The 10,600-nt window shown below is 42.2% G+C and overlaps 1 protein-coding gene across 12 annotated transcripts in view; it reads left to right on the plus strand.

The window, feature by feature from the left end:
• The window catches only part of nfixa (nuclear factor I/Xa), a 113,144-nt gene that overhangs the window by 23,375 nt on the left and 79,169 nt on the right, over positions 1–10,600 (plus strand). Inside the window, exon 1 of one of the 12 annotated variants that reach the window (XM_075462668.1) lies at positions 10,330–10,600. This exon is cut by the window's right edge and continues 573 nt beyond it. The exons of the other annotated variants lie outside the window; for them this stretch is intronic. The gene's annotated coding sequence lies outside the window, so the exon portion shown is untranslated. Of the gene's footprint in view, positions 1–10,329 lie in introns of those variants that run through there. 12 annotated transcript variants of the gene reach the window in all.

Raw genomic sequence — 10,600 nt, forward strand, 5'->3', positions numbered from 1 at the left:
TCCGGCCTGGCACGGTCATTGCTCTACAGGGAATGCCAATCAAAATGGGCAGAGCGAGCTTTAACCCTCACATTGCCTGCTCAGAGCCATGCCACCATAACAAGAGCCTCTGTGTGTTCAACCCAAACACTGTTGAGCATAGCAAAGATTAAGACCCAGCAACCAGAGGGCCATATGGAAGGGACACCTTTTAACTCTATTGGGTTAAGAGTTACGTACAAAGCTACCACTCTTGACCCTAACACCAGCAACTGAGTGCAGACAAGGCGCAGTGCACCGGCAAAGGCCCAACTCATATCATGCCACAAGGAGCAGGCACTGTTTAACCCTCACAGTGCCAACCCAGCAGGCAAAACTCCAGCTTTTTAAATCTGCATGTTTCCGTGCTCCCAAAAGCAGGGTCACTGATGTGGACTGTAGCATAAACATTTTTCAAGCTCTAACTGTAGAGTCAAACTTGCCCCTCACAGTTTTCCAGGTTACATTCATCCTCAAGGTTCTTATCAGATATAAATATAGCCCTTATTCCATCCCACCCACACACACTCATCGATGATACATTTGGAGCTTTTTTCCCTTTCTTGCCAAGAAATGACATGTGAACGGGGGTTTAAAACTCTCTGACTGGGGACCACTCCCAGCTTTGTCACTTTTCGAAGAGCAAATACAAACAGTTGTGCTATAAAAATGCAAGCATATGTCTCAGAAATGTTGTATAATCTCACCTCAGTGCTGAAATTCAAATCAGAGGGTTTTTGGCAGTTGCTCAAAGTTGTTTAATTTTGGAACATTTCTACTGTACTTTGAAAATATGAGAAATATAGCTATCATTAATGCATGAGCGCACTGCTCCAGCTAACACATGTTGCAACAACTTTCCTCTCAGTAGTTTTTTTTCCTTTGATAAGAGAGCAGGTTAATGGTGCAAACAAGCGTGCAAGGAACAATCAAAAAAGCAATCAATTTGGCAAAAACAGGAAATAAATTTACAGGGTAGGAATATAGAAATATGCCAAATGGCTTCTTTCAAATGATCCACTTTGTGTTAAATGCTTACAGATGATCTAATGGTTACACAAACCGCAACAAATTGAAAAAAAGGGTAATTTATGGAAGAGATACTTTGCCTTTAAGGGAGGTGCCAGGGGGTGAGTTGCAGCATGAGTGGTTGTGGAGAGAAAGAGAAAGTGCGTAATGGGAGTTTCTGCACTTGTCTGCTTGGCATTGGCCGAGGAATGAGAGTACAAGAGAGCCAGTGAGAAATAGAGTTCCACAATGAAAGGAGTTGAGGGGGAGCAGGGTGAGAGATACTAGAGGATGGATAGCAACAGAGATAGAGAAAGGACGGGTTTAAAGCAGGAATAAGAGGGTGAGTCAAGCAGCAAAAAGCTGGCTGGATGGCTGAAGAACAGTATGAAGTGTCGGAAAGGGGGGAGCCTTGGAGACAGATGGATTACAGAGTACAGTAAGAGGTGAAAGGAATAAATTAAGAAACGTCAACATCAGCTTTATATATTAAGCACTTTTAAAACAAACACGAGTTTTACCAAAGTGCTTCATGACAAAGATTAAATAAACCAATGCAATGAAATAGCATCGCAGAAAAATGTGTTAAATTACAGAAAGACAGAAAGTTGTAAAAAAAAAAAGAAATAAAGATAATTAAATCCATCAAAACAAAGTTAAAAACTCACATGAATCCACAAGTTGCTCCACATATTGAACAGCTACTGCATAGTCACTATTTTTCACACATCGATTGCTGTGTGTAGATCTTGGAACAATAAGAGCATCTGCAGCTGCAGGCAACAAAGAGACGACTGCTCTATGCGCACATACAAGGAATTTCTGTAATCTGGCTAAGAGAAAATGAAGGCATAAATGGCTTTTTTGAAATCTTTGGGGGGGTTTGAGGCTTTTGCTTGGCTAAAAAAATAACTGAACTGACCGTTTTCTTAATTTTTTTTTGTTTGTTTTACAGAAGATTGTTTATTAATCCAAAGTGTGATCTACCACATTAAATGATCTCAGTTTTAAATCTTTTTTTTTTTTGTTTTTTTGTTTTTTTGTCGTTTGATAAAGGAAGTTCAGATCAATCCTTGTTTTGATGTCATTTAGGCAGACCGGATCACATGAAAGTGTCATGGCCACATTGGTCCACAGTTCATTGGCAACATACAGTCTGAAGAGAACTTGTGACCCATTGGTAATAAAAACTTCTTTGAATAGACAGGAAGGGACACACTGGAACCGTTTGTAGCCACGCAGATGTTTCATACCTTCTTTTAATCAGAAGACTGTTACAAGTTCAAACTGGTTAAAAAACAGCTGAGACAGAGCACAGAAAGGGGGATCTACAACACAGCAACCTGCTGAAGACCTGAGAGCAAATATTCTACCTTGACTTTTTTCACAGAGTGCAGGTGTTGCTATGGAACCAGGTGTGACAGTGGTATATAAAATAGGATTACGAACATGTTGGCGGAAACAAGATTGGAAATATAATTATATTTCATATAAATATAATTCATTCAAGGCACGAAAGTTGTCCTTTTCCCATTTTTTCTCATTCGCGTTTGAGTGCACAAGTAGATTCAAGTAGCCAAGGCTTCAAACCCATTTCAGTGCATTTGGCCTTGAATGGAGCTCCTCAGCACTCAGATTAAAACCATTGTCTATGGTAGAGAAGACACAGTCATTAAAAGAAGGAGAAAACTGTGTGGGAGTTGAAACATTCATTACATGCAGGCAGCATGGTGGCGCACGACTTTTAACCAAAGATTAAAAGGGCTGTGGCAGTAAATAAAACCAGCCATACTTATGTTTGCCCACATGTCCAATACGTAATAGTGTTACAATAAAGGCACAAAAGTTGCTCCATTTTTTTTTCTTTTAAATCCCTATTCCTAAATATATTTTCAACAAATTCTAAACCCAGCCTTGTATTCTTTATGCCTAACCCTAAACAACGCAACTGACAGCGAAGCAGGAAAGTTGTTGGATGATGCTGGGAGCCGAATTTGATTCTCTTGCTTGGCAGTCCTTGGTGCAATGCCACTGTCGACCTCCTCTTAGATCCTATTAAGTGTTTCTTAACATGTAATAGTTGTGCAATTTTATATTTCTGATGGCCTCGCATGTTGAAAAACAGAAGAATGTGACAATTTGCATAGGAAAACGTAGGCGTGTAACATTTTGGGAGTCTTGGAAGACGTAGCAATTGCTACGATTTGCACTGTAACTATTGCACATTCTGGTGTGAGACTGCACTGATTAAACATGGGGAGGATCTGATATGCACACATTGCAGATTTCGTTGATGCTTAAAGACTGCAGAGCATTAAGTCCAGTGTGTGTTCTTTTTCATGTGTGAGTGAAGTTGAAAGAATCAATCAGATTCAGTTAGTATTTGACCGACAACTTGCTATCACAGCATACGATAATCTTTTTAAAAATGACTCCTATCGAGACATCCGTCAAGTACTCCATTAAATCCTTATGGCACTGAAGTGAAGGATACACCATTGCGCCCAGCAGGGGACAAGAAAAGTTTTTCACAAGTAGCTGTGGCACGAAGCTTAGGTAAAATCCAGTTGGAATCTGCCAACAGTGGTTGCGGGATTTGAACAGTGACCCGACCCCTCCACCCTTGTCAACCATCCAAAGGGAGTTACTAAATAAATGGAGAGTAGATGATGGTGGGAAGGCACAAAACGAATGTGTGAGTTGGGATAGTGGTAAATCATTTGCATAAAGGGTGAGGGCACTGCGCCCGGCTTTTGCGGAGAGGTTGGCATCTTGCTTTTGCGCCTGGCAGGACGAGGAGCGGGCAGGAAGAAAAGAATGAGGGGGAGTGAAAGAGTAAGGGAGCAAGTCTGTCAATGGTGCATCTCTTGTGCGAGGAGTTGCAGGCCTTGGCTACCGCTGGAGCAGGGCATGGAGGGGAGGGGATATCGGGTTTCATTATCAGCTTGAATCCTGCTGCATTTGCTAAACATGAGGTTCAAAGCCCTCGCTGCAGCTGTAGGCAGGGCATGGTAGCCGGTCTGTGCTGCTGGCATGTGCCGACTGGAACACTGAAGGTGTGTTTCAGTTTGGAGGGAGACAATAAGTGTGAGATGAACGTTAAGCAATCTCTGTATAGTTGCTGCAGAAAGCCGCCGTTGTCCCTCGCACACACACACACACACACACACACACACACACACACACACACACACACACACACACACACACACACACACACACACACACACACACACACACACACACACACACACACACACACACATATCCATGCTCAGAGTCACACTGCCTACTTGAACTTATCAGGAATGGTTGCCCTTGTCAAGGGGAAATGCTCTCCTCACTTTTATTGCAGTGTCCTATCGGAAAATGCCACACCAGCAGTGCAGTATGTGTGTGTTTGAAACGATGTGTGAGTGTTTGTGTGAACGTGTGTGTCTATTTGAATTGTATGTGCAGAGCCTATATGTATTTACTTAGCCTATAACAATTTGTAATTATATACTATCCCATTTAGCAGCAGCAACATGCTGGTTTACTAAATTACTGTTTGTAAGGTGCAGTGCAGAGGCTCCTGAAATGTATCATTTTCCCCTTCTATTGATCTATTTACACCACGGTAACATAATCCTTCGAATATACTTTTCCTTTTTCGTATTCCCCTAGATTTTAGCGGGACCTCAGTTCTCCCAATATTTTCAGAACATGGAGAGGCAATACAATTCACCAGTGAGGTTATATGTGAGGAGATCTGTTTATAATGAAGTGTTTAAGGTGACAGAGTGACAAAAGAACCACTTAAACCTCGAAACAATCATGACTGAACAAATTACAATGGGTCTTAATCACGACGAGCCCCTTGAACGTATCGGCCATGTGCCCACATTTGAGGCTGAAACAGAGAAACTCATCACACAAACGAGGAGGCATATTTGAGCCTAACATTACCCACGTCTGCAGTCAAGTCAGAAGCGACGGCTCGCTATCAGTCCTCGTGTCTCTGGAGCCGCTTAACGCTTGCGCTCTCTCTGTCTCTGCCTCTCAGCCTCATGCCACAAATAGCTTCCAGACTTTCACACATAGTAATGCTCTAGTGTGTAAACAGAAGTAATTACGAGCGATGTGCAGACACACTTTTAACATCAATTTGAGCGATGGGAGAAAGAAAGCACAAAGAGAGGAGTTTTTTTGTTTTCCGTACAGGGATATGAAGGGATGAAAAGGTTTGAAGCCGGGCGGAAATCGAGTGAGACGTCATGGAGGAAAAGAGAAAAAGAGCACAGCGGGTCTGTGTCTGAATGCATGTGCTGTAAATAAGTGAATGAGGAAAATAAAGGCGGCTTTTTTTTCCTCAGGCCTTATTAGAATTCTCAAGGAAGCAGAGGTGCATGTGAACCTCTCCGTTATCGGTTCAAATCCTGCCGTCTTGGGCTGCAAACCCTTCACCACTTGTCAGGCCTGCTCAGGGCACACCTCCGTTTCTCCAGCGCTTCCAGCTGAAAAGAAAAATGGAAACTTCTCTCGAACACCCCCCCCCCCCCCCCACACACACACACACACACACATCCATCCATCTTCTTTCCTTTGTTTGAAAAAACATATTTGATTTATATGAAAAGTTAAATAACGCTCTTTTACCCGAATCATTCCAGACAAATTCTTTTTTTTTTTGTGGTCAGAGCAAAGACACACACACACACACACACACATTTGTTCAAATTTCTCACAGCCTTTCTCCTACATCACCAAAGTAGTAGTCAAATGCAACTTTACACAGCAGATGTCCAATTTGAATTCTAGCTGTGACGAGCCCGGACACGCTGAAGCCTTCATCAGCTTTCTTTGTCTCTGTCTATAAACATCAAATAATACTGATAATGATAATAATAATAATAATATACAGAAATGTTATTATGCATTGATGAAAAAAAAATGCATCACTGTCTTAAAAATTATTTTCCTCACATACAGTTGATCCCTGTTCATAAATTTACTACGTACAGTTTTAGCATATATTCCACTTTATGCTACAAAATAGAAATAATAATAAACAAAATGACCAATTCACTCTTGAAGCAATTTGAATGATTTAGGTCACGAGGGAAATAAGATTCAGGTACAATTCGTTTGATAAAAAAAAAACTGTTTTGAGGCTGACTGAGCTCTTTGCTGAAGATGATCTGATTTCTGTTTCCTTTTGAAATTTGATACGTTGCTTCTGTTTCCTATTACTTTTGAAACTGTGATTGGTGTATTTCTTCTATTTGTTTAAAACCCATTGTAACAGATGAAGAAAGAAAGGAAAAATAAGGGCCCTTTGTGCTCTTTATATAATGCCAAATGCTCGAAATATTTAGTCTGCAGCCCAGTGGCACTAAATTTATCCCTGTTGACTCATAACAGAGATCTTCAGCCTGAAGGATGTGGCTTCAAACGGGCCTAAATGTTTGACCTGATCTCTTTTCCCATGTGTCCTATGCGCAGGCTATATTTAATCCTTTGATATTTATTTGGTCACTAAGATTAATACCAGAAATTCATGTCAGGTATATAAGAGCTATTTATAGCACTCTGGAAACAGGCCAGAGTCGAGTTTATATTCACTTGTATACAAACACACCCCACAGAGAGGAGCTTACATTAGGCAGGCTATTCGTTGTCCACCTTAAAATACACACGTAGAACTACATGGTCATGAAATGCAACATTTTTAATGGTTTTGTTCTCTGACAATTACAGGCCAGCATCACAGAGGTCACACTTTACACTGTTTGTATCCAGTAACAAGACCAGGCTGTACACCCCCCTTCCATCCATTTGATGTTAGAACTCATTTTCGTCCTTCTTTATATTTTAAGGTGGACCGCTCCGGAGTGACCGTCAGAAACCCTCAAGTTTTTTTTTCTCTGGTTGGGAAAGATAAATAATATCTTTGAAAAGTTTTTATTTAATTGATTTTTTTATTACTTCAAAAAGTAAAACTTAAGTATTTTATCATAAATAACAAAAACATAGGCTAATAACGAAGGAGGCTGTGGACACCGTCCGTGAAGGTTAGCAAAGGAAGACTATTTTCGCCACAACTAAACGTCAAAACTGGTGTGAAAGCACGGCGAAAAGGGTAGGTTTATTTATTTACTTCGTGTGACCATTAAGGTGAAATTGTTCAAGAAATGTAAAAAAAAAAAAAAGCCAGGTAAAGGCGAGTTTCCTTCCCCTCTGTAGGTCCACTACCTGAGCAGAGTAAAAATTACTGGTGTCAAAATGGAAGCCAAAAAAAAAGAAGAAAAGGTAATAAAAATACAAAGAGCTCATTTTCAACTATTAGACCTTATGTGTATTTAAAAGTCGCCCCCCCCCATTTCAATATAATGTCAGGCCTCCTTTTGTCGCGTACAAACCACCACAGTATGGATATTTATTCACTACATCTTAAAACAGTGGACGGATTACTTTGTCCAGGCACTGCCGTCAGTCTCTGTTTTTTCTGCTCAGTGCCCTCAAAAGTAGACAATAATGGCTGTATTTTTGTAAAAAAAAAAAAGAAAGAGAAATTCCTTGGTATTGTGCCTTCAGATAGTTGCTACAGCTTGGTTCTTGGCCTGGTTTTAAAAAAAAAATAAAAAAAAGCTGAGGTGGTTTTCCACGTCGAAAATGTCGATCTCTCAAACGAGGGTCGACATTTTCAAGCGGAGACAAGTCGAAGTCTCACTTACATTATATTGAAGTGCAGATATTTGTCCAGCGGCTGAGACTTTTTTTTTTTTAGTCACGAAGACCTCCGAACAGGAGAAAGCTTCCCTAATGAGCAGAAGGAAATGTGGGTTTGCAAACGTCAAAATAAGAAAAGAAGGCCGCGTTAAATAGCAGGGTGCCACACAGACTCGTTCCTTGGCCAGAATCATAAAAGATTTTTGCCTCAACTGCAAATTATGCACAGACCTCTTTGCATTTGGCCCAGTTCATGATCACAAGGCCTGAAGCAGTTTTAAAAAGGCTTTTTTATTTTTTATTTTTCTTAAATGAATGATCACACATGCGTATAAATAGTATTTGTTTGATAATATATGTTGACTCGTAGTCTTGTTATGTATTTTTGTCAGTTTTTCAAGATTTAAGTAGAGGTTTTTTGTTTTTTGTTTTATATTTGAAAAAATATTGCAGGGCAGGAACCACCAAAGAATGTCTTGCGACTTGAATTTTTCAAAGAAGGGCTCATGATTCCACAGGTGATATCATGTTGGATATTTCCTCTGTCTCTAATTGTTCGATGACATTACAGGAAGCGACGGCAGCATGTGGCACGTACCCGCTCCCATTCCTTCCCTCTGTCCCATTCATCAAAAGTTTCAAATCTCCTCTGATCTTTTCCAATGAGTGGCAAACACAACTCCATCATTACTCTTTGAAGACAAAAACAAACACACGCATCCTCTTTGACTCCATCTCCTCGGGCTCCATTTGCATATTTTTATTTCGTGCCACCATCATCATTTCTTTTTTTTCTTCTTTTTTTTCTCCATGTTCATTATGGCTTTGGGAGGCAGGCGTATGTTAGAGTGAGCAAGCGGCACTGGGCCCGGCTCTGCCTGGTCCAATAGCGGTGACAAGCCAGTAAGCCAGGGAACCAGCTAGCCAGTTAGCTACCTACCTGAGCTGCCAACCAGCCATTCATCCGGCCAGTCATATAGCTTGTCAGCCAGCCTTACAGACAGCTTGCCAGCCAGTCAGCAGACCAGCCAGTCGTCCGGGCCGAGGCTCCTCTGTCAGACACTGTCAGAAGGGGCAGACCACACTAAATCTGATGGTCCTGGGAGCCAACCAGAGGACTAGCCTTTGTAGGGCGTTCACATAGACAACTTGTCCCATTGCACAGCAGGTGTCTTTACCCCACAATCACATGGCCGTGTCCTCAACTTTTGCCACATGACAAGTTAGCTTTTTATGGCTGCCCGCTGTTGAGATTCCAGTTTTGACAATATCGCTTTAATTCCTGTGAGCCTCGTGGACTAATTCATGTCATTTGGACGGCGCAAGTGAGAAAATGTGTTTTTGGAAGGCTGACATTTAAATGCATTTCTAATCAGAAGAGTATTCCAGTCTTATTTCAAATAAAACCATCACAGGGATATTGTTTTCTCACAAATGCGTCCGATTATGTTGAATTGCTTCCTTGGTGACAGCCTTTGTGTCAGCCTGTTCTCCCATGGTGCAGGGGACGTAGCTCGTCCCTCTCAGGTCGCACAGATCTGTGAATGAGGACCAGACAAAGGGCAGCGACACAGGCCCGTGCTCCCCCACTTTCTGCTTATTTCTGAGCCGCACTTATGTTCTGTTGCGGTTGCCATAATACAACACGATGGAAATATGGTTGATTTACTCCATTCAGCAAGGAGCTATTACACCTTTCACTATGGCAAATGCCAGCATAACTGAAGTTGAAAGCAAGATATTAAGTTGTTTGAGAATAAAAGGGAGCTCATTGCCCGTTTTAGATAGTTCTAGTAGTCACGTGGAGTAGTAAAATGCTTAACATGCTAAGGTTGTCCACAACTGCTATTCGATTGTCTCTCATCCACAAATGGGATTGATCCCTGATTTAGTCACAGAAACTTTTAATGTGTTTCTGTGCTGTTGGGGCTCATTAAAATGGAGTGATGAAAAAAAAACTAGAAAAAATGGAGAGAGGAGGAAGAGAAAGGGCCAGTTTGGATGTAAGTGTGCATTTTGAAACAAGAGAGCATGTTTTTGGATGGTATTTTTTGTTTGGGGGTTGGTGGGGGGGGCTTTTTTCTTCCCCCCTCCTCTCTTTGTTTGTGTGGTAAATCCAGGAGCAGCTGCTGGTCTCAGGGTCTAGTGGGATTTTGGGTCTGTGTTTTCTCATGCCATCCCATGCCAAGGTGGTGTAACGCGAGCACAGAGAGAGGGAGAGAGAGAGGGAGAGGGGTGTTTTCTGCGGGGGGGGGGGCGACGCGGCTTGAGAGCGAGCTGGTTTGTCAGGACGGCTGTGACCACGTTAGTGACGAAGGTGCTAAGGGGAGGGTGGCGCATTGGAGCTTTAGAAAGCGGCTGCTGTCTGGATGCATGTAAAATTAATATCCTCTGGACTTTGCCTTTCGCACTAGATTGGAACTTGTCTATTTGGCTAATGACGTGCCTTCTGCCTGCACCACACACAGTAAACCCCCCCTCCATTCTCTCCGCTACCAGCCACCAACCATCTACACCCCCACCTCTTTGCTTCTCCCTCTGCCATCCCTCTCTACCCTCCCTTTGAGCGCTGGGAGCGTGCGTATTGGCTGGGCTGTTTGAGACTCGGTGCCAAATAGGTGGGCCCTCTGCACGTTGGCACAGACTCAGTCAATGGTTAGAGACGGAAAGTGGAGAGGAAGAGAGAAAGAGAGAGCCAGAGTTGGAGAGAAAGAGGGGGAAAAAAGAAGCTGCACTCGGGTTTGCCAGCGGTCGTGCACAGTCTTCCAACATTTATTCGCTCCTCTTGTTTTTGTTTTTTTTCATCATCTTCTTCTTCTTCTCCTCCTCCGTCCGCACCCCCCTTGTCCAGCTCTCTCTCTCC

Source organism: Odontesthes bonariensis, chromosome 4 (assembly GCF_027942865.1).
Source record: "Odontesthes bonariensis isolate fOdoBon6 chromosome 4, fOdoBon6.hap1, whole genome shotgun sequence".
Classification (NCBI taxonomy): domain Eukaryota; kingdom Metazoa; phylum Chordata; class Actinopteri; order Atheriniformes; family Atherinopsidae; genus Odontesthes; species Odontesthes bonariensis.